Genomic DNA, 25,765 nt, shown 5'->3' with positions numbered 1-25,765 from the left:
TTGTGACTTCATGAATATTGTTTCTTGCATTAACTAAAACCGAGCAGTGAATTTGCATTGCAACTGGGAGAGTAAATGTTGAAATTGGGTGTTATTTTATGCATTGTTGAGAGAAGAGAAAGACCTGTTAGTGTTTTATTGTTCAGTTATGTATTTTATCTTGACATTTAAGCCTTGTGTTATGTTACGGGTCAATTTGACCCATTTTGATTTTTGAGTTGACTTAAATGCCGGTTAAGCTTTGTTTTGTTTTTTTCTTGAAATTTTGGACTTTTTCCTCATTTAGGGTCATAAACATGTACCGTAGGTGGACAACCAAAATGGGTATTACTGCCGCGCATACCGCAGCCGCAGGGCCATTGCGTTAACTGAAATTCAGTTGCGTGTAAAAAACTACCGCCAGGTGGCGCAAAGGGACGGATTGGAAAGTGACTGTAATAATAAAATGTCGGTTTGTAACTGGAGATTGAAGGACGAAGTAAAACAACAATAACATTATAATATAACCTTTTAACATCCTTAAAAACCATTAGAAAACTTAAAGTGAGAGTTAATTTCAAAACGTGGGATAGTCTTAGGCTACTCTATGCGTCAAAAATTAAAAGAAAGACCTTTACACAAAGTCTTACTGCATGCTATTGTCATTAAACAGTCATTAGGCATATATATTAGGAACACATACACATGTATTATAAATGTAATATTTTCATTCTGGTTTGCTCTTAGCAAAGAAAAATAAATTCCATATGCGGAGCGAAATGAAAATGGTCCAGCATTAAGACCGCATTAAGAGCAATAATTCTTATTAACTGCTATTGTTCTTGATTTTTTTTTAATTGTTCATGATTATTATTATTTATTTTTTTATTTTTTTGGCCATTATATATGCTATGTAATGTTTAGTGATTTCGATATCGCAGACTAAAATACCGGCAGGAATAAATATTTAGGCAAATTTACTTATTAAAACCAAAGGTGTTCATCAGTGATTGTACATCAAGAGCAAGGACACGTTGTGTGCATTTTGTTTTGTGCTTTTACCAGAACGAAACGCTCGATTGTCTGTGTGAAAACTGCGCGTGTGCACAAGCGCCAAGAGAACTGATAACAGCAGCAATGGGCACTGGCCATGATTTCAGAAACAACACGTTCCAGCGTATAGATCGCCTCTTATTTAACACAGACCTATATCTTATCGAATTGAGATATTTCTTTCTTTTTAGGTACAATTATTCGCTGAGTTTAAGTTCACTTTTGAGACGTTTCAGATTCTCGCAGACAGACAGCTGAAAGCGCACCCTGTTTTTTATTTTATTTTATTTTTCAAAAGTACAAGGTTTTATTGTTATTGTGAGCATAGACAAATAAAAGTAGACCATTCGTAGTCTTGCATCAATCTGTAAGCTATCGCCAGAAATGACGGAAGGCCTGTTTTTGTTTTAGCTGTCATGAGGAAAAAATCCATCAGAACACGCCGGCGCTTTCGTCGGCCAGAGGGTTAAAGTGAATGTATCTTACATTGTATCTTAATTTCAATCAATGTTTCATCAACTAATTGCCTATATTTAATAAATAGGAAGAAAACCAAAAACGTCGGGTGTGGAATGGATTGAAGTGCGCAACAAACGAAACCATGTTTCCGCGGCCTTTAAATAAGGCTGAAGCAATATACGTCTTTCTGTTTTAATTAAATTTATTTATTACTTTATTACATGTCTTTATTACTTAAATAATTGATAAGATGTTTTTGGTCAAACAATATATTTTAGCTGGTCTACTTAGACACACATTTGCGTAGTGGCTTATTGTGCAAACTTTTTTTTCTTACCACACGCCAAACTCATAACATTTCTTGCAGATTTAAAAAACAAACAAACAAACAAACAAACAAAAAAAAGAAAACACGACGCTCCGACTTTTACAAAATCCCTCCTCGCTGCAAAAAACTGCAAAACACTGCAAATCTCCATAATACAAACAAATAAAGAAACTTACTACAAATACTCATAACAGAGTCGAACAATTGTGTATTTCGTCAGCTTATTTCATATGATCAGATCAGGATGTTAAAATTAACAAAAAGCACTAAGACTGCAAAAAGGTCTGTCACGCGCATAGTTTACGCTAATATTTTGAGTCTCCCGCCCTCTGGATTAATGGTTTTGGTGACAAACATTTTAAACAAAGCGCCCTTCCCCCTAACTCAAACTTGTCAAGCACTGTTAGGTTGGGTGAGTGCTTTTTATACACACAAGATAATGTAAAAATTATACATTGATATATAAATGGAACACAATCGGTTTGTTGTTTTTGTTTGTTTTTCTTTAACATTTTTATTTTATTTCTTTGTCTTTAAGGAACATTGGATGGCAGATTCTGTACAGTTATTGTTCTAATAATACTGAGCCATAATGTAACATATCTTGGTCAATTCTTTCGAGCTGCTTTACAGCTTAACCACAGTTTGCAACATCAGCAGTTATTGAAATGAACTGAATCAACACAGATCTGCTGATATAAATAAATAGATAAATAGACAGCAAAAAACAAGATTGGGTTTGTACGGTTCATTTGAACTATAATTTAATGATTTATGTTATGATGTTATAGAAGTGCAATGTACAGATGCCTATATGTTTTGCATAAAGAAAGAATATTTAATAAAGAATCTTAAACTTCCAATGTTAAACATGTTCTCGTCATTTTGCTCTTAACTGCAGTCAAAATCCAAATAGGCCTATAAAATATTCATATGCATTCTGTAGCCCATTGTGGAGAGTCAGATTAGCCGCAAACTCTACAGCAGAAACTTTTTATCTTAATAGCCTAGCACTTGTTGAATTATAACAGCCTCAACCACTTTAAGTACAAAACTGCTATAGATCTGATTTTTAGGGAAGGGAACCACCAACTTACATAGACCTAATCTAAACCAGGTATAAATCACATAGAACAGTCATGCAATGAAAATGAGTTTTTGCAATTTTATATAAGTAAACCAACCCACAAATAACAAAAAAAACCGATATTTAGACAATACACCCAGCAATGGATATTGACACAAAACAAACAATGAACATGTGAAAAAAACAGACTGTATGAATGTAGGCAGGCTCGGCTTTAAATAGGTTTCACAGTCCTTGAAACCAGTAAAGATGGCGATTGTAGTCTTGAAACATAGAATACTCCACTCCACAATGAATAAATCCAACGTGCAGTAAATCCCAACAAGAACAGTCAAATTCTCCTAATCCTTGTGCATGAGATCCAAAAGATCCCCAAGGTGAAGTAAAGACATAGTTCATGAATGGACATCATCTTTTGAACTCCCAGCAATGAATGGTAGTCATAAAATTGCCAGTAGCAATAAAGAGTCCTTTTTGATTGAGCTCAAGACCTAAGTTTCCCAATCAGGACTCAAAGTGGTTTGTGGTAACACAGAAGATAGGCCATGCTTCCTCTGCCCAACAAATCTCACTTCCTCTACTACACACCTGGGTATAAACCATACACCCGGGTCTCCTGGCACCTCTGGTGGTGTGTAGTAATATTACACTCAGTCAGAAAGGACATGTCAACAGGCCTTTGCCTGTTACATACCCCCCCCTTCAGAAGAAGGCTTGTTATAACCATGACAAGTCTTTAAATTTTGTACATGGTAGGTTTCGACATTACAAAGGTCATTAAGAAAAGCAACAGAATAATTTACAGGTCCGAGACATTTAACAACTTTCGCAGGACCCTTCCATTTTGCTGACAGTTTTGCCATAAACCCCTCATCTGCTCTAGACAGGGGATGGGTCCGCACCCAAACTACATCCCCCACCTGGTAATGAGTCTGTTTGCGGTGCTTGTTGTAGTAGCGTTTTTGCTTGACTTGGGCTTGTTCAATGTTCTCCTTTACCAGGCTGATGAGGTTTTGTTGACGTTCAAGGATTGGATAGACAGGGTTATTGGGGTCAGGTGGTCTATGTAAGGCTCTCTCCAATGGTCCTTTCAACTTACGCCCCAGTGCCACTTCTGCAGGCGTGTATCCTGTAGTCTCATGCCACGCTGTGTTGATTGCAAATCGAAACTCAGACAACCATCTATCCCAATGACGATGTTGGTCCCCTACATAGGAAGCTATCATTGTCTTCAGATTCCGGTTGACTCGTTCCGTCAGGTTCGTTTGGGGATGATAGGCCGTTGTCAATTTTTGTTTAACACCCCACTGCTTGCATACTAGGTTGATGAGGTGTGAGGTAAATTGTGCTCCACGGTCAGACACTAGATAAGCTGGTGTTCCCCATCTGGTGAATATTTCCTCAACCAGAATCTTTGCTATCTGAGGTGCTCTTGCTGCTCTAGAGGAAATAACTCTACCCATTTGGAGCAATAATCAACGATGACAAGAAGGTGTTCATTTTGCTTTGTACTCCTGGGGAATGGTCCCATCAAGTCAATCCCAAGCATATGTCCTGGTTCGACCACAGGAGTAGATTGCAAATGACCAGAGAGTTTTGAGAGAGAAGGCTTGTACTTTTGGCAGGTAGGACACTCTTTACAATGTCTCCACACGTCCGCTCTCAAGCTAGGCCAATACACTACCTCTAGGAGTCGGAGAAGAGTCTTTAACCTCCCCAGATGGCCGCTGAGTGGATGGTCGTGTGCGTAGCGTAAGAATACTTCACGATGCCTTGTTGGAATGACTAACTGCAACTTTTGCCCCTTCTGACCATCAGGTACACTGCGAAATAGAAATCCATTTTGGAGAACATAGTGAACCCGTGATGGGTCTTGAACTGTCTGTGACTGTGCCTTACTAATTAACTCCTGAAGTTCTGTATCGGTCTGCTGAGAGGAGCCAATTTGCGTGAGATCCACCGGAATGTCCGTGGAAAGTGCTGTGATCTTAGTGGCCTTCACTACTGCAATTATATCAGGTGAAGTGAGGTTATCTTGGGTTCTAGATAATACATCCGGTACTACATTACACTGTCCTTTTCGATACTTGACGGTAAAGTGAAACCCTTGCAAACGTATAGTCCAGCGTGTAAGTCGTGAAGATGGCTTTGGATGTTGGAAAACCCAGGTCAGGGCTGCGTGATCTGTAACCACTTCAAAGGGATGACCCTCGAGATACGGCCTCCACTTCTCGACGGCCCAGACAACGGCCAAACACTCCTTTTCAGAAACTGAGTAAGCCTTCTCTGGTTTTCGTAACAGTCTGGAAGCATATGCTATCACATGCTCTTCTCCTTCTGATTCCTGCGTAAGTACTGCTCCCAAACCAAGCTCACTTGCGTCTGTTTGAACTTTGAAAGGTTTGTCAAAATCAGGTGGTATCAAGACTGGTGCTTGTGTCAGAGCCTGCTTGATGGTGTCAAATGAATGTTGGCATTGCTCAGTCCAAGACCAGGTGGAGTTTTTCTGTTTCAATGCATGTAAGGGGGCAGCCTTATCAGAGAAATGTGGAATAAACCGATGATACCATCCGGCTAACCCTAAGAAACGTTGCACATCTTTAAGTGACTGGGGTGTTGGAAATGAATTAACTGCAGCTACTTTAGCTGGATCCGTTTCTACTCCCTCACTTGAAACAATGTGTCCTAAAAATGAAAGTGATCTTTGTATGAGATTACATTTTTTTAGGTTGAGGGTGAGGCCTGCTTCATGAAAGCAATGGAAAACTTGGCTGAGATGTTGAAGATGTTCCTTCTCATTCTGGGAAAACACCACCACATCGTCAATGTATATGAGACAGCACTTGCCTTTGAGCTCTCTTAATACATGCTCCATTAATCGCTGAAAGGATGCAGCAGCATTCTTCAGCCCAAAAGGAAGACGTAAAAATTCATATAGCCCTGCTGATGTGACAAATGCGGTTTTCTGGATACTGTCCTTCTCCATTTCCACCTGCCAATATCCACTTTTCAAATCAAGTGTGCTGAACACAGTTGCTCCATGTAGGGACTCCAAAATATCCTGGATCTGTGGCATGGGGTACGCATCTAGGTACGTCTTGGCATTAAGACCTCGATAGTCCACACAAAGTCTTGAACTTCCGTCTTTTTTGGGAACTACCACCACTGGTGAAGCCCAAGGGGAAATAGATGGTTGAATGATCTCTTTGGCTAACAAGTTCTTGACTTCTGCATCAATAAACCTTTGCTTGTCTGCTGAAACCTTGTAGGCACGTTTTCTTACAGGAACCTCATTAGTAGTGATGATGCAATGTTTTACTAGACTTGATTGTCCAATCTCGTGTGTGCAAACGGATGGCCATTCTAACATTAACTCCTCCAGTTGTCCCTTAAACTGTTCACTGGTGTCAGCTTGATGTGTGAGTTGGCGGATGGAATGAAGCGTTTCATCCGATATCGTCGTAGTGGGTAGCGCAAGATAAAAGTTCACTGTTGAATGGCATTTGTTAATTAGAAATGGATACGTGATCTCTTCAGTACTCTCTTTTGAAGGTAAACTATACTGTATTCTTTGAAAATCTAACTTTATGCCAGAAGTGAGCAGAAAATCCATACCTAGGATGATTGGTACAGTTAAATCCTCATCATTCAGGATAAACAGTGTCAGTTTCATCTGTTGTCCCTGAATCTCACAATTCCATTCTACCTTACCAATGGCTGTTTGTCGCTGTCCGTTAGCAAGAATGACTGTCCGTTACTCGACTGGGATTTTTCCTCTTTGCATAGCTGTTTCCAGAAGGATTTTTGGATAAGTGACAAAGTGCTACCAGTATCAACCATAGCTTTGAAGTATCTGTCTTGTAGGACGATGGGAATGGTGACTGTCCTTAAATCAGTTTGCACAGAGTTATTATGGGATTGGACTACTCTGGTATTAGCATGCGGAGGTTTGCGCTGAAAATCTTGAGAAGATTGGGGTTTCTTCTTTTGTTCCTCAACGTTGACCTGGTTCCAGTACCTCTTGGATTCATCGAAATCTCTTTCTATCTGTGTCCCTATTCTAACCAACTCTCCAACCTCTTTAACAGTTCCTCTTAGTAAACTTGCAAGGCGTGGGTTGCAATTTCGTAAAATAGACTGGACAACTTCCTTCTCAGGCATTTCACTCTTCCACCTCAAACATAAAGCTCTATATTGGAAAGCAAAATCTCTGATGCTCTCCTTCGCACCTTGTTTCCTCTCAAGTAATTTCCTTGCAGCAACCTCCTCATAATCTTCACTTAAGAATGAGAGCAAAAAAGTTTCTTTAAACTGCTTCCAATTTTGAACATTTCGGCGTTCGGCAAGCCACCAGTCTTTTGCGGTACCTTTTAATACAGCTGTGAGTGAAGCCATGATTTCACACTCACTGAGGGGGACGAACAGCAAAATATTCCTCGCATCTTTCAATGAATACGACTGGATCTTCATCCTGGCTATTACTAAAACTAGGAAAGTCAAGTTTCACAGGCGGATTATGTTGCATTGTGATCTGGCTTTCAGGAACCGGCAACTGGCTATACTGAATGCTGTAATTTTGGTCCCTGGGTTTGACAACAGGACGAGATACTGAAGGGCTTGGATTATGGTGAACTGGAGTAGACATGGATGGAACAAGAGATCTGAGTTTCTGGTCAATTTGAAAGTCACGTCTCTTCAAGCAATCAATCACAGACTGGCCTAGATCTTGAATGGTGAGCTCCAACTGTTTCTTAGTTCTGTCACATTCTCTTGCCATACGGTAATTTGTTCTTTCTTCATTGGTCTTACACTTAGACTCAAACTCAGCATAAGAAACACAATCACTCACCCCTGGACACATTCTTCAACGCGGCCTTCCAGCGATGTAATTCTTTCTGTCAGTCGTTCTATTAATGCTGTGACTGAGGTAAATGGGTTATGATCTGATACTTCATCTATTTCTGGAGGTGGTGGTGGTGGAAGACTAAAATCATTCTGAATGTGGTCTTCATCAGGAATGTTGTCCCCAAGCCTTTCTTCCTCTTCCTCAGAGTCAATGTATAGTTCGCTGAAAGTGTTAATCATATCCTTAAGAGGCTCTCTCTGTGTGGTGAATGGCTCAGATGAGAAATCCAGTCTGGGCGTTGATCCATCCCCCTCCAGAGCATTATGGTCTGCCATACTAAGTGAAATAAACACTGATAACTAGATACAAATCTATAAGTTTGATGGTCCCTGTTCGGGCGCCATTCTATAACAGCCTCAACCACTTTAAGTACAAAACTGCTATAGATCTGATTTTTAGGGAAGGGAACCACCAACTTACATAGACCTAATCTAAACCAGGTATAAATCACATAGAACAGTCATGCAATGAAAATGAGTTTTTGCAATTTTATATAAGTAAACCAACCCACAAATAACAAAAAAAACCGATATTTAGACAATACACCCAGCAATGGATATTGACACAAAACAAACAATGAACATGTGAAAAAAACAGACTGTATGAATGTAGGCAGGCTCGGCTTTAAATAGGTTTCACAGTCCTTGAAACCAGTAAAGATGGCGATTGTAGTCTTGAAACATAGAATACTCCACTCCACAATGAATAAATCCAACGTGCAGTAAATCCCAACAAGAACAGTCAAATTCTCCTAATCCTTGTGCATGAGATCCAAAAGATCCCCAAGGTGAAGTAAAGACATAGTTCATGAATGGACATCATCTTTTGAACTCCCAGCAATGAATGGTAGTCATAAAATTGCCAGTAGCAATAAAGAGTCCTTTTTGATTGAGCTCAAGACCTAAGTTTCCCAATCAGGACTCAAAGTGGTTTGTGGTAACACAGAAGATAGGCCATGCTTCCTCTGCCCAACAAATCTCACTTCCTCTACTACACACCTGGGTATAAACCATACACCCGGGTCTCCTGGCACCTCTGGTGGTGTGTAGTAATATTACACTCAGTCAGAAAGGACATGTCAACAGGCCTTTGCCTGTTACAGAATAACAAAATGTTGCTTATTGGAATATCAACGTTTTTTTTTTTTTTTTTTTCGTAATTGTGTAGCTTATGGCATGACATTTCTTTTTGTAATGTTTATGAGCGTGTTAATGGATACAAACTGCACAATTGCAGTTTATCAGATTGTTACATAGCTGTAATTGCACGATATAGTTGAAACATTAACACATTAAAATGATGAAATCAAAATAATCTTAAATCAAAACTGAAAACAAGATTATATATCTTATTTTTGGTTTGATATAAGATTATTTTGCTTACCTCACTGGCAGATTATTTTGCTTGTTTTAAGGAAAAACTCACTTAATTGACATATTTTTTCTGAAAACAAGAAAAATATTTTTACTTGTCAAGAAAATGCTTCTTGATTTAAGAACTTTAAGATATTTTGACTAGAAACAAGACAGAAACTCTAAGCAAGAACAGCATTTTTTTTTTGCAGTGCAGCTCTTCAACTCTAGTCCAGAATTGCCAGTGTCTTACTGAGTTTAACAACTATTTATTTTTAGTTTGTGAAAATATAAAAGTTATTTGTGACCTGATCCAGCAAAATGAGTCACAGTGACCCAAATTTCAAAATTGAGATTTTGGTATCAATGGAAAAATGAGACAATAAGCTTTAAAATGATATCCTAGTCAAAGTCATACCTTGAATGGTTTTAAAGATATACCCATTTTAATTATGGTCATCTGCCCTCTTTTTCCAATTGAAAACCTGAGAAAATCGCTTTTAAAGTTTTTTGCCCGTTTTTTTGTTATCTTTCAAAATCCATTGCATTTAAAAGGATAAAATATTTATTTTACAGCTTAATTTGACCAAAGACATATACATTATATATATATATATATATATATTATATATATATATATATATATATATATATATATATATATATTATATATATATATATATATATATATGCTATTAAACCAGGCTGAAGCTCAAATATTTTAAAGCATTTATTTGAATTAACCCTTTAAGACCTGAAGGCTTTTTTAGAGTTCTTTTTTATTATTTGTTTCTGAGTGACACACACAAAAGTAAAGACTCATAACTCCAAAACTCTAGCAAGGAGAGTCAAAAGGTAGGTATCATTTTAAATTTTAAGAAAATATAAATTAAATTACATTTGGACATTTTCTTGCTGAGAAACAGCTGATAAAAGACAAAAAATATATATAATTTTTTAAAAATATATTTTCTTTTTTTTATTTGACATGGAATAACTCAGAAACACAATAAGATCACTAAAAAAATCTTTTTTGGTGATGCTCTCCTATATGTGAGCTGCATCTGGTTCAAATTTCGTGGTGATATTATAAAGAATAGTTTGAAAAATTGTTGTTCATTATTTTCCACAGCTAGGTGGCGCCAACAGGCGGTAAACTCCGGTTTAGAGGTGCTTCTCAGCACTCGTTAGGAGTTTTTCAAAATTGTTAGATGCATTAAAAAGATGAGATTCTAAGCTTTAAAATGATAACTATGTTGTGTTATTCCACATTGGAAAACGAACATGGATGGGTCCGGGAACATTGGATACACACTGCATCCCGGAGAGATGAGAGACATGTTTTTAGCCAAGTATGTTAAATCATTTTGTGAGTAATATCTTGTGATCATCGCAATATATTATATTGATTTTTGGATTCATTTTAACCTTGAGAATCTGCTTTAAATATTGATGTGGGATTTTTATGATCTGTGCATTTTTCATGAAGTTATGAGCATGTGAATTATACTTGTATTCAGTTAGCTGCTGTGCTATTTTTGTTGTAAATGCATATTACTCAGACTCAGAGGGTGAAAACAACGCAACAGAAGCATGTTGGAGGCTTGATATGAAAGTTTAAAGTCTTTGGTTTTGTATGCAAAAAGAATTTTTGTGCTACCTATATGGATTCAATTTTTATTGGATTTTAAAGAGAGACACGCAAATGGGAGTTTTATTTTATAAGGCGCGCTAGTCTGACAGGAGGATGGCTGGACCGATCGCGTGCCTGTCAGTCGAAACGGGGCTTCCCATTGTTAAAGATCAGCGTTTAGGTCAGTGTGTTCACATTTCTAAGCTTTTTGATTGGTTCTATACAACGTGTAACACCATATTTGTAGAGCAGAGATAATGACGTTTCAGGGGATACCGGGAAATGCTCATAAGTGACGAGAGGAGTTGAGAAGTTCATTTCCAGCGAATTTAGTAAAACCATGTCAAATTTAATAGCCATTTAAATACATTTACTCAATTGTCTGGACTACGAAACTTTGGGAGATTAGTTTTGAAAGTCTGTTCTTTGAAATTAAAAATAGATTTTTTTCGTTGTTTTTCCTCATTATCGGCCCATATCTTAAAATAGAACGTTGTGACTTCCGACTCATTTCGCCAGATCGGGTCACATTTTACCTGTTAATTGTCTGTCCCACTTTTTGAGCATAGATATGAAAATGACTTTTCCAACATAAATTGTTAAAAATCTTGAATACTTCAGAGCACAGACTTAAGTTTGGTATTTTTTAAAGGAGAAACGTCACAGATTATCATAGAAGTAAAAAAAGTAAAAAAAAAAAAGTTGTAAAAGTAAAGTTTTAAAAAAGTTATAGAAGTATAAAAATATATATTGTTTTATATTTTATATAAAATATGTATTTTACAAAACATGTTCAACTCTAAAACTTCAAGAAAATCAAAGCTAAATAACTGAACTGGTACTGTGCCAAATTTTAGGTTGATATCTTAAAAAAAAACAACTTTCAGTATGATTTTTTTGTGCAGTACCAAACCTTTTCACTAGATGACATCCAGACATCCAGACTCCACCAGACTCTTCGATTCCATATATCATTTGAGTGATCTGAACCATATATTTCCATAATTTGCATAATATTTGTGATGTAGGCATCCTATTGAAAGAAGTTTGGGAAGTAATGTTAATTTTTTATTTAAATTGAATCCCTAAAACATAAAAAACATAAGTAAAGAATCAGAGCACTTGTTATGGTTTGGCACCACATCACAAATGAAGAATCTATCGCTATTTCTCTATTGGTCGGTCATTTCTTTTGAACATCAGTCACCAAATATCAAAACTAGATTCTGAAAGCCTTCAAATGATATATAGTTTGTCAAGATTACTTTAGGTTTAGACTAAGATATTATTGTTATAAATGTGTAATGGCGAATGTCCCATGTGGGGGGAGGGGCAGTCTTAAAAATAGTGGTAAAATACATTTTTTATAAATCATAAATTCAGACATTTATTCTTTGTAATGTGTGAAAAGTATTGATATTAAACGTTAATTATTTGTACATGATTGTATGCTTTTTTTCATAGTGTGATTTTTGGGAAATTGTACTGAATCCAATTTGGATCAATTTGACCCGCTCCATAAGTAGCGTACACTGAAATCGAACAGAGCACAAGAGTTAAAAGAGTACTAGAGTTTGTGGTTGGGTTGTGGGATTATTAGTAGATGATTTTTAGGTTTGTTTGTTGCTTTGTGAGAAGTCAACACGAGATTGAACTGGATGAGTCTTGTTTTTTATGAAATGTTGCTGTGTTTGTTTATTATAAATGATTTGTCTGTGCAGATCATTCTTTTAATATCAAAAAAAAAAAAGCGACTTCTCTTCTCTGATGACAAGGGCGGGGCAACCTGCCACTCACATGAGATCCACCAATAGCAAACCACAACAATCAAACCATCCAATCAAACAAACAGCAGCTACATTTTACAGTTCCTCCTGAACCAAAACAACAAGCTTATGCTATGTTCACACCATGTCGTAACTATCGTAATTAAGGGATGGCAATCCTCTACTCGGAGCTGTTCATGTCTTCAGAGTCAGATTTATATCAATACTATCAACGCTAAAATGAATCTGCAGCAGTCAGGTCAGTGCTCTTTAAGTGGTTTACCTTCATTATTATTGTAATGTTATGTGCTTTGAGACATGAGGTAATTTAATGTTGTGATCGTGACGCTTTGCAGACTTTGCTCTGTTTGCTGTTTGCTCTGGCTGTGCGCATTCATGTGTTTTGGAGGAGGCGTGGCTTTGGAGACATTCTGAAGGGAGGGTGGGCTCTTACGCTTGAAAGTTTGTGAACCACTTGCAGAATCTGTGAAAATATGAATAATTTTAACAAAATAAGAGACATCATATTTTATTTAGTACTGTCCTGAGTAAGATATTTTACGTAAACAATGTTTACATCAAGTCCACAAGATGATTTATAAATATGACTTAATTCGAAAGTTTGTAAACCCTTGATTCTTAATACTGTGTGTGGTTACTTGGATGATCCACGGCTGTTTTTATGATTTGTGATGGTTGTACATGAGTCGCTTGTTTGTCTTGAACAGTTAAATTGCCCAATATTCTTAAAAAAATCCTCCTGGTCTCAAAAATGTTTCAATTTTCCAGCATCTTTTGCATATTTGAAACATTTTCAGCAGTGACTGTATGATTTTGAGATCCATCTTTTCACACTGAGGATGACTGAGGGACTCAAACACAACTATTACAAAAGGTTCAAACATTCACTGATGCTCCAGAAGAAAACATGATGCATTAAGAGCCGGGGGGTGAAAACCTTTTGAATTTGAAGATCAAAGAATATTGTATTTAATTTGTCTTCTGGCATACATTTAATTGTTGCTTCCGAAGGACAGTATTAAATGGAAAAAAAATAAAAATAAAAATAAATAAATTATATATATATATATATATATATATATATATATATATATATATATATATATATATATATATATATATATATTTTTTTTTTTTTTTTAAATGTGGGAATTTAAACAATTTAGTGCCTTTCTGTGTTGTGCGGCCCAAGATAGCGTTGTGTGCCACACTGTCAGTGGATTGCAGCACTTGTTGTCCAGGGACATTGGTGCTTGGTACGAATGCTTATATTGGGCTGAGCTATCTGTCCAGCTTCTCTGAAGGAAAAAACAATTTAAGAATTAGGTTGGCTCCGATTTAATTTGAAACTCACCTGCACCCTATTCTTCTACCCTCTCCTCCCTCCTCTTACACCTTGCTCTTCTCTTTCCTTCTGTCCATGTCGTCTTACATTTTCTTCTCTTGCTCTTTCAAGTCAAGTCAAGTCAAGTCAAGTCACCTTTATTTATATAATGCTTTCTACAATGCAGATTCTGTCAAAGCAGCTTTACAGTGATAACTGGTACATTATTTTGGATGTCACAGTTTACTTTATTTTGCTATACTCACTTACATAAATGAGCTATAGTGTCCTGCACCCACTAGTAAAAATATATCAAAAATATCAAAAATGTCTGAATAATTTTTGGTTTGACTGTATATTTGGGGCTAATTGAGATCATTCCAAGTACAACTGAGATTTTAACAAATAACAGAGTTTTGTTTGTTGTGTTTGGAAAAATGGTGCTAATACTACTGAAAAAGACTACTGTGAAAACATTCAGGAATTTTGTGCACAGTGTTTTGAGAAAATGATGCATGTGCAAATTTACCACCTGTTTAGGACAATTACAAAGTGTTCATATTACTGTTACAGTTTTTCTCAATTGCTAAAACGCTAAAACCAATTGGCTGAACAAAGTTCTCAGTTGCCGGACCACATTTAGCTAATTGTGCAGTATGTTGTCAATACCTTAAACCATTTCACATGGTAAAACACAATTTTCAGATCTCACTTAAACTTTTCAGCAAAACTCTAACACATTCACATTCTCAAAACACATTCTGCACTCTAATGCACATGCCATCCATACTAATAAACACAAGTGGCAACAATCAAATACAAATAGAGAACACATGTCATTGATTGAACACAACCACTCAAAATTGATGTAACCTGTTTCAAATGATGTGACAACCAATATAAGCCAGTTCAGAGAGCAAACAGGTTGTTGAAGGTGGAAAGGAGAAAGTCTGAGAATGGATAGAAGAAACAACGTGAGAGGACGAGGACCAGTGCGTATGCAAGGTGGGCGACAAGGAGAAAGAGGAGAGCAAGAAAGAGGAAGAGGAGGAGGAGGAAGACAAAGAGTGGAAATATCTGATGAAATTCAAGCAAGTCATAGACCATGTTCTTGTCCATGGACTGACAATGACTTAGGGTGCAACCCAATTTGAGACGATTTTCTGTGTCCACCATTGTAAGGACATTCAGAGAAGAGAACAGGTACAGAATACTACTGTATTTTTGTAATTGCAAATTACAGTTTTTTATGATTGCTTACACACTAAAATTAAAAATAACACAATTACTGAAACTCTACACTCAAGGAGCAAAACCTTAGCCCAGATCTGCACAACTAGAAGCACATTCTCAGCCTCACACTTTTTGCAAAACACTACACACATTGTTTTGCACAACACTAAACACACTTCTCTACATTAGACACAGAAATCTAACATAATGTCACTTCTTTGCCATTTTAAGACACTGCTTTTCAAAATACCACCCCTATAAACCAATTGATCAAACACAGCCGTCAGGTGTGCAGACACTTAGGTGCTTAACTGTAAACTCAACAATCAGGTGCAAGTACAATAAAAAGGCAAAAGAGTGAGTTTATGTCTTCATCAAAATGAAAGGCAATGTTGCAGAAAGAGGGAGAGGGAGGAACATCATTTTGAATGTCCCAGGCCACCGTGGTGTTGACATCACAGTATATGTTACAGTCCTCCACCAGCATGCCAACATCCTTACAACACGACCCACATATTCACATTTCAGACAGACTGCACAAAATCATCACAGCAGAAGACCAAATGGATGCAGAGCAGATGAGATACATTGTCTTATGAGGAGAATGTAAATTTCCACCTATCTGCTCTGGTCCAAAACTGGTTTCATTAGCATCCACAATTTTCACTCTAATACATCCCATGCTGTCCCTTCCTTAAACCCATTGAGTTTTTTGTTTGTTTGTTTGGTTTTTTTTGGCATGGAAGGTTTACAATCTCCAGCCCTGTGTCAGGATGTGCCTCATTCAAGCCATGGAGAAGGCCTGACCTAATTGATGCAGGGTGTGTGCAAGGATGAATTCACCTTTCAAGAAGATTCTTCAAAAAGATTCTTCCCTCACTTGCAAGAGAGGACATTGCCTGTGATGTGGGTGAAGCGCTATGGCCAGATCCAGCTAGACGAGGAGATAATGTATAGTATGTTTACTGTAGTATTTTCTGTACAATATTGTCAGTTTTTTCAGATGATTTTTTATGTTTGTTTTTGTTATTTACTGTAATTGTAACCTGTACTGGATACAGTATTTTACATTTGTCTGTTTGCTGAGCTAACAGTGTTATGCACACTATTGTAGTAACATGACAACTGGGACATGTTTTGTTGTGATTCTCCATGTTGACTGATTTGGGTATATGGAGAAAAATCAATGATATTTTCCTCAGTCTGCAGCGTTGGTCTTGTGTAGTGTTTGGTGAACTATTGTATAGTTGCACTTTCTCTGTGTACTTCATTTACAGTACTCTAATCACTGAGAATTAGACTTGCTAAAAGTGTTTTAGGTTAGCAACAGCAGTGTGTAACTGGTTCAAAAAGATTAAAGTCATATGAAATGTGTGTGTTTCGTATGGTAACAAAATATTGTTTTTATAAAGTTGTGTATGGTTTTGACAAAAAGTGTTCCATTTTGCAAATGATCTGAAGTGTTGTGCTACTTTGGTGTAGGGTTGTATTAATTGTGTGTAGTGTTTTGACAAACCGGGCCCTGTTTTCAAAATTGTGCTTAAGCAATCGTAAAAAACTGTAACTGTACTACACTATATGCAGCTGTTTCAATAGACATTTGTAAAGTTCATCACTGTATGTATAGTACTGCATGAGTATTTGTTGTAACTACACATTTACTTTTTGTAGAATTGCAAGGCTGCCACATGCAGGTGGAAGGAAAACTATATTTACACGGGAGCAAGATATAGTGGGCATGGTCCTTCAAGATAATGTAATATAGGGCTGCACGATTATGACAAAAATCATAATTGTCGATTATTCCCTTAAAATTGTAATTGCGATTATTAATTCTGATTATCACAATTTACATTGAATGATGTTTTGAATAGTTTTATACCATTGTTTGAAGCAATAATCATGTTTTGCTTGGTCTGCTCAAAGTCACGCTGGATAATCTCTTTAGCGTAAAGTTGACAGGTCCATCTGTCACTCTTTTCCATGTTTGTAGAGTTAGTTTGTGGAGTAAATATATATAGGCTGTGTTGTTGTCACGATACTGGAATTTCTAACTTCGATACAATACCTTGAAAAGTACTAATATTCGATACCATTTTCGATACCATGGGGGGAAAAAACAATATATACTGTCATATAGATATTTTTAATATTATTTTTTTATTTATTATTAGTCTAGGCAATCAAAAATTTCTTCTGAAGAGATCATTTTATATGATAAAGCTTTTAAGCTTTTCTCATATATAAACATTGATCAGTTACCATATTACAAATATCTCACAAATATTTGCTAACTCAATGTATTTGTTTTTTACAATGAAAAAGCTTGATTTCAAATGGTAAATTGAATTTAAAAAAGACAAGTAAACTGTAATAAAATAAGAACAAATGAACAAATTACTAACTATAGCACAGATAAATACAACAGAATAAAGATAGAAATTAAATAGACTGCGATTTTTCAGGTAGGTCTAACAGTAGCCTAGTAATCACTCAGGTAACAAAGTAGGCTAATCAAATGTAAAATAACATTGGATAAACTTCATTGTTAAAATTAAATACAGATTAATCAATTAAAGTTACAGAAGTTAATCAGTCATTGTTTCTTTAAGACCTGACGAACGCACGGACACATCCTTCCTGAACTGTTTTACATTCATACTCACCAAGATGGGCATTGTGATATTGTTTCTGAGTGTATTTGACCATTAATAAAACGTGAAAAGGAGGTTATTTTGGCACTTGTATGTCAAACGCGGCTTTATTATGTTTCTGCGCTTCGTGTGAATGAGTGAATGAATCGCGATTAGAAATTCGATTAATTGTGCAGCCCTAGGCTAGCACTGTCTCTGTACGACTTACAAAAATTATAAATGCAGTATATTGTACAAACCCGATTCCAAAAAAGTTGGGACACTGTACAAATTGTGAATAAAAAGGAATGCATAATTTACAAATCTCATAAACTTATATTTTATTCACAATAGAATATAGATAACATATCAAATGTTGAAAGTGAGACATTTTGAAATGTCATGCCAAATATTGGCTCATTTTGGATTTCATGAGAGCTACAAAAAGCAATAAGAGGCTGGAAAAGTTAAATGTACATACAAGGAACAGCTGGAGGACCAATTTGCAACTTATTAGGTCAATTGGCAGCATGATTGGGTATAAAAAGAGCATCTCAGAATGGCAGTGTCTCTCAGAAGTCATGATGGGCAGAGGATCACCAATTCCCCCAATGCTGCGGCGAAAAATAGTGGAGCAATATCAGAAAGCGGTTTCTCAGAGAAAAATTGCAAAGAGTTTGAAGTTATCATCATCTACAGTGCATAATATCATCCAAAGATTCAGAGGATCTGGAACAATCTCTGTGCGAAGGGTCAAGGCCGGAAAACCATATTGGATGCCCGTGATCTTCGGGCCCTTAGACGACACTGCATCACATACAGGAATGCTACTGTAATGGGAATCACAACATGGGCTCAGGAATACTTTCCAGAAAACATTGTCGGTGAACACAATCCACCGTGCCATTCGCCGTTGCTGGCTAAAACTCTATAGGTCAAAAAATAAGCCATAATCTAAACACGATCCAGAAGCGCAGACGTTTTCTCTGGGCAAAGGCTCATTAAAATGGACTGTGGCAAAGTTAAAAACTGTTCTGTGGTCAGACTAATCAAAATTTGAAGTTCTTTTTGGAAAACTGGGACGCCATGTCATCCAGACTAAAGAGGACAAGGACAACCCAAGTTGTTATCAGCGCTCAGTTCAGAAGCCTGCATCTCTGATGGTATGGGGTTGCATGAGTGCGTGTGGCATGGGCAGCTTACATATCTGGAAAGGCACCATCAATGCTGAAAGGTATATCCAAGTTCTAGAACAACATATGCTCCCATCCAGACGTCGTCTCTTTCAGGGAAGACCTTGCATTTTCCAACATGACAATGCCAGACCACATACTGCATCAATTACAACATCATGGCTGCGTAGAAGAAGGATCCGGGTACTGAAATGGCCAGGCTGCAGTCCAGATCTTTCATCCATAGAAAACATTTGGCGCATCATAAAGAGGAATATGCGACAAAGAAGACCTAAGACAGTTGAGCAACTAGAAGCCTGTATTAGACAAGAATGGAACAACATTCCTATTCCTAAACTTGAGAAACTTGTCTCCTCAGTCCCCACACATTTGCAGACTGTTATAAAAAGAAGAGGGGATGCCACACAGTGGTAAACATGGCCTTGTCCCAACTTTTTTGAGATGTGTTGATGCCATGAAATTTAAAATCAACTTATTTTCCCCTTACAATTATACATTTTCTGAGTTTAAACATTTGATATGTCATCTATGTTGTATTCTGAATAAAATATTGAAATTTCTACACAGACAATATTTGACTTGGAATCCTTGGACAGACCCCATGACTTCATCTTTGTCGATGAAGCAGGCTTCAATCTAACAGAGAGAAGACGGAGAGGCCGAAACATGATTGGACAGCGGGCCATTGTTGAAGTCCCTGGTCAACCAGGCAATGTCGCAACCTGTGCTGCTATCAGCAACCATGGTGTTCTACATCACCATGTTACACTCGGGCCATATAACACCCAGCACCTTCTAAGATTTATTGCCATCCTCTTGGAGATGGAAAGTATATGATAGACAACCCTACACCAGAGTAAATCTGCTGCAAGCCATGGATTTAGCCTGTGGTGATATAGGTGAGGAATCATGTCAGGGCTGGATACGGCACACAAGAGGCTTCTTCCCCCCTTGCCTCAGGAGGGACAATATTGCTTGTGATGTCGACGAAGTGCTCTGGCCTGACCCAGCCCAAAGACAAGAAGAAGCACATTGACCACATTTACTCCTTTGATTTTTGTCCCTTTTAGTATTGTATACTGTAGTACAGTGCATTGTAGGCTGTATACTGTACAATGAACAAATTGCGTGGCCCTGAACATTGTGCTTTCCATTTGTTAACAGTACTGACCGCTCAATAGATTTTGACTGGTTGCAGGTTCATATAAACAAAGAACAAGAATTACAGTATCACAGAGACAAAGGACAAGTTTGTGAGATGCAGTACTGTAAAAATAGGGGTATAAGGAGGAGAAAGAACAACAAAAAATTGCAAAGAGCAAAGCAGAGTAGTAATATCTGATCAATTTTGAGCTACTATGATAGAACATGTTTTCGTTCATCAAAAGACAATGACGGAGAAATATTACATTTGTTTTGAGATTAAGAATTTACTTCTCCTTGAGAACTATATGTTTTGAACAATGTGTTTTCTGTTTTTTGGTGTATTGTTTACTGACTGCTTGATAGTGTATATAATTTTGATCACTTTGCTTATGAAAGCAGTGCTTGATTGTGAACACAGGTAAAACTGTTTTGAGGAGAAAGTTTCATTTTGCGAGAGGAGACACAGGTTTTGTAAATAGTGCTTGAAGATGAGGTTTGGTGTTTAATGGTTTCAGAAAATGGAGCAAAGTTTCAGAAATTGTGTTTTAACAATTGAGAAAAACTGTAATTGTTTTGAGTACAGTGACTTGAGTTTGGAGAAATGTGTCAAATCAACTGAGAAAAACTGTAATTGTGAAAAAGCTGTGGGTTGTAAATAGTTACTTCAAAAGTAGAAAAATATATGCTATAATAACTTTTGAGTTTCTAAGCTACTTTAGTGATAAATCACAGGACAGCGCTGACAACTAGTTTCTCATCTCAGCGCGCAATTATGTTTTGTGCAGCTACTGTTTGTATGAGTGCTTGTGCCACAAGGCAGCTGCGCTAGCACAGTAGCTCGATATAATAATACACACCTGATCGTCTGATAACTATAATGTCCAAACGGGCAAACCGTGAAAAACACACAACTGACAAAGTTTAGCGAAGATGCAAGGCTCACCACTCACGCACCGTCTCTGAGTGTTGACGGTGTTCCCCTCCGTGCTGTTTCCATGCCGCTGACTGGACAGGGCGGAGTCACGTGGCTACACACGCGGTATGTTTTTAAGAGGGAAGTATTACATTTTTTTATGATTGCTTAAAGGTGCCCTAGATTCAAAAAATGTAATTTACCTCGGCATAGTTAAATAACAAGAGTTCAGTACATGGAAATGACATACAGTGAGTCTCAAACTCCATTGTTTCCTCCTCCTTATATAAATCTAATTTGTTTAAAAGGCCTCCGAAGAACAGGCAAATCTCAACATAACACTGACTGTTACGTAACAGTCGGGGTGTACGCCCCCAATATTTGCATATGCCAGCCCATGTTCCCAACATTATGAAAGGCATTACACAAGGGCAGCCAGTATTAACGTCTGGATGTGCACAGCCGAATAATCAGACTAGGTAAGCAAGCAAGGACAATAGCGAAAAATGGCAAATGGAGCAATAATAACTGACATGATCCATGATATCATGATATTTTTAGTGATATTTGTAAACTGTCTTTCTAAATGTTTCGTTAGCATGTTGCTAATGTACTGTTAAATGTGGTTAAAGTTACCATAGTTTCTTACTGTATTTACAGAGACAAGAGCCGTCATTATTTTCATAATTAAACACTTGCAGTCTTTATAATTCATCATTCTTTATAAATCTCTCCAACAGTGTGGCATTAGCCGTTAGCCATGGATCACAGCATCAAATTCATTCAGAATCACATATAGGCTAAACATCCAAATAAATACAATATGCATGCATGCAGTATGCATGACGAACACTTTGTAAAGATCCATTTTGAGGGTTATATTAGCTGTGTAAACTTTGTTTATGCACTGTTTAAAGCAACCGCGAGCTCCGGGGGTGGAGAGCGCACGATTTAAAGGGGCTGCAACCTGAATCGGCGCATTTCTAATTATGCCCCAAAATAGGCAGTTAAAAAAAAATAATAATTTAAAAAAATATCTATGTATATTACATCTTGTCAAAAAAAAACATTCAATGGCACCTTTAAGCACAATTTTAAAAACAAGGCTCATTTTGTCAAAACACTACACACAATTCACAGATACACACACAGAACACCTCAGTTCTTTTGCAAAATGAAACACTTCATTCAAAACTTTACATTAATTTAACAAAACCCAACTTTGACACCGTATGGAACACACATGGTTCATACATTCTGATTCTGTTTGTTTTATTTACACACTGTTGAGCTCAATCTTAACCCTCTAGAGTCTGAAGCTGATTTGGGGGCTGGAGAAGTTTTGACATGCCCTGACATTTGTGCTTTTTTCAGTTGTTCATAAACATATTAATGGAAAAAGTGTCATTACACTGTATTCAGCACAAACTAGGCTACCATAATATGTGAGCAACATGTATGTACATGTTTGTATTTTTGAAGGAATAACGTTTATGCGTGGTTATTAAAAAAACAATAAACTTAAGTCACTTAAATAAGGGCAAAATAATAATATTAAATCTGTGTTCACAAGACTTCTGGGTATTGGAGGTTGTAGACTAGATTTTTTGCTTCAGAATTATGTAAAAAATTATCCTTCCTACTCTTTCATATAAAACAATAGAGAGATTTAAATTTTCTAAAACATCTTTGGTCAAGAAACACAGTATGCGTGGAGGCTTGAATCATCATGAATAATGGGTGATTCTCACCTAAGAAGACAAAATAATCGCATAATGAGCTCTTTCAGACAGGTAGGCTGTGAAAAAACCCTCTGTGATCATGTCAAACATACAGAAAAAACAACAATACTGTGAAATATTACTACAATTTAAAATAATGGTATTCTATTTTATTCTTTAAAATATAATGTATTTCTGTGATGCAAAGTATCTGAACAATTATGTTACCTCTATGGCATTTCATATAGGCTTTTAGCTTAAAAGCATGCACATTTGGAGAAATATTGATGGATTCTCATATGTTTATGTCAATTTTCTATACAGAAGAGTAATTATTCAATATTTATTGTCATTACTATGAACGCTGGATACTGTGTTTTCAATTCATACTTGCAGCCGGAGGGCGCTCTGTCCACAAATGCCTGCTAAAGAAGAATAGGCAATCCAGGAAGTAACCAAACTAACAGAGGCCAGAGATCGCTAAATATGGCTATTCAAAACACCTTTCAAGACAATAAATACACGATTGAGACGATGTATGCATGCATTGCCTCAGAATTTGTGTCTGAATAGCGTTGGCTCCGTGGGCGTGGCCACATTAGTGGATAATGAGCTGAATCAAACTTCTGACATGGCTCTCTTTTCATACAGATTACATAAACACAGAATTTTTGTTTTCGATTTTACTTACACGAAATAAAACCTGACATCTCAATGTTTTTTTAGACAGAAGTCTCATTTTTTTGTCGTTAGTATTCACTAAGTTACAGTTCATTTTTTGAGAACTATCAGATTGGACTTCGTTCAGAGGGAGACGAGAGATCACGCATCATGTTAGTTTTCTTTATTTTACAAAAAGCACAACATTGTGTTTTTACTCTTAGTGTACACAAATAAAAGAAGATATTCCACAGATTAAAATGGTGTATAACTCTTAATTGTATGTGCAACATTGACTGAGTATTTTGAGTCTCTTCCACACTGGTAAGAAAAAAAAACGTGGTATCGCAGGCGATACCTCAGACCTCAGAGTGTTAATTTCCCAATAGAACCACAAGTATCTAGACATACTTTCCTTCTTGATTTTGTTTATTTACAACAATTGCTTCAATTTTATGAGCCAGTTACAAACGTAATCTGAACGATTGCTATGGCATAATTTTGAGCACCACTAGTGAACACAATCTAATAGGAAAGCTCTCCTCTTCCTCTCCCTTTCTCTTTTCCATTTGTTTAGAGGTCAAGCCTGTTGTGAGTCATCAGTAAGTTCTGATAAATAATTTGACCAACTTAAAAGAACCAACTTAAGTCATTTATTAACCTAGCTGTATTTTATACACCTACCTGCACACTGTGCCTTCAGCTCCAAATTCTGTTTGATCTTGCATTAGTCCCTTGCCCTTACTCTCACCACAAGTGTGCCAAAATGTTGTAGAATGCTCAGCCTAACTGCCCAGCTGACAGACTAAAGGACTGGCTAAGTGTCGTGAGGAACACCCTCCTAACCAGGGCTGCTGATCACTTGCAGCCCCAGAGCCAAAAGCAACTGGACAACGATGGGAGCGAAGTAAAGGCAGATTACTCCAACCCGAGGTATGATCACAAAGATCTGGCTGAAGCCAACTTCTTCCTGGCCCACGACCTCACATGTTTGAAACAGGAGGTAAAAGACCTAAAATTCCAGATCGCAGGATCTCACAAGGAGCTGACACATGCTAAAAGCCGCATAGACCAGCTAGAAAGGGGGGACTCAGGACAGAGACAATGTCCCTGGCAGAGTGGAGTCACAGGAGAAAATCCACAGACTTCAAAACACTCTGACAGCTGAAAAGACAGCCAGAGAGTACCTGAAAAAAAGGAAAAGGAACTTTTTCAGAAAGAGTCACTGTTAAAAACAGCAAGTTTTGAACGCCAGAATGAGGGCCTGTAAATATCACCTGGATGTGTCCAGATCTGGGCACCACCAACACCAACAATGACAACACCAAAAATGAACTTGACATGAACCTAAGAGAACTGAGACACTCTTACCCACAGCAGAAGAACCACGGCAGGAAAGACATCGCTCTCACCCACATGGAATCAGCAAGAGAGCCTCCTCCAATAGCCAAAGCCTTCTACTGGACACCTTACCTGCTCATTTCCTGAAATCCTCTGCAGTCGCAGAAGGAGAAAGATTAATTTAGATGAACCCTGAAATGGCACATGAAAATTCAGAGACTTCCAGCAACAACCTCCTCATCCATTACACAGCAGCCACCCAGAGGCTGCTCAAAGGGCGACTAGAAATGCCTGCATCGAACCTGTAGGAGCTTCTAACACTAGTAAGAGAGCTCCCTGAACAGCACTTACCAGAGGAGTGCTCAGAAACACAAACTTCTGACCACTCACACAACACCACTCAGACCTGCTCAAGTCAGCGCCGCCACAAGAGCAGCGGGACACAACAAACTTCAGACTCCTTCTGTCATCAATCCCAAATCAGTCCTAAACACACTTCACACTACAACTTCCATAACCTCTTCCTGCAACCACTTGCTTCATGGGTGTCCCATTCAGATTTTAGTTTTTCTAAGAAAATGTTTGTTTGTTTGTTTGTTTGTTTATCCATGTCTTTTTAGATAACTGGTATCAATCTCAGACAAAATAATTTGCCAGATCTATGGAAACCCTACTTAGAGGTTGTTCCACATTATTAAGCAAGTCACAGTTCTCATGCAATATGGGGAGGAAGAAAGATCTTTTTGAAGATGAAAAGCATGAAATGGTGCAATGTTGTGCAAAAGGCATGAAAACAACTAATATTGTGTGAAACTGAATGCCGATTATCGAATTATCATAAGATTTGTGAGTGATTCAGAGCACAGCAGAACTCGGTCAGATAAAGGCTTATTAATGAAAGTTCCTATCAAAAAAATGTATTGTTAATAAAAGGGCAGCTATAAAAAAGCCAGTGTTGAGCAGCAAACAGGTATTTGAAGCTGCTGGTGTCTCTGGAGTCTTGAGAACCTCACCATG

At 37.3% G+C, this 25,765-nt stretch overlaps 1 protein-coding gene across 2 annotated transcripts in view; it reads right to left on the bottom strand.

The window, feature by feature from the left end:
• The window catches only part of LOC137023039 (uncharacterized), a 69,171-nt gene that overhangs the window by 2,070 nt on the left and 41,336 nt on the right, over positions 1–25,765 (bottom strand). The gene's annotated exons all lie outside the window — the stretch shown is intronic.

This window comes from Chanodichthys erythropterus, chromosome 7 (assembly GCF_024489055.1).
Source record: "Chanodichthys erythropterus isolate Z2021 chromosome 7, ASM2448905v1, whole genome shotgun sequence".
Taxonomy (NCBI): domain Eukaryota; kingdom Metazoa; phylum Chordata; class Actinopteri; order Cypriniformes; family Xenocyprididae; genus Chanodichthys; species Chanodichthys erythropterus.
Note: the sequence above shows the minus strand (reverse complement) of the source record. Positions and strands in the feature narration are given on the sequence as shown.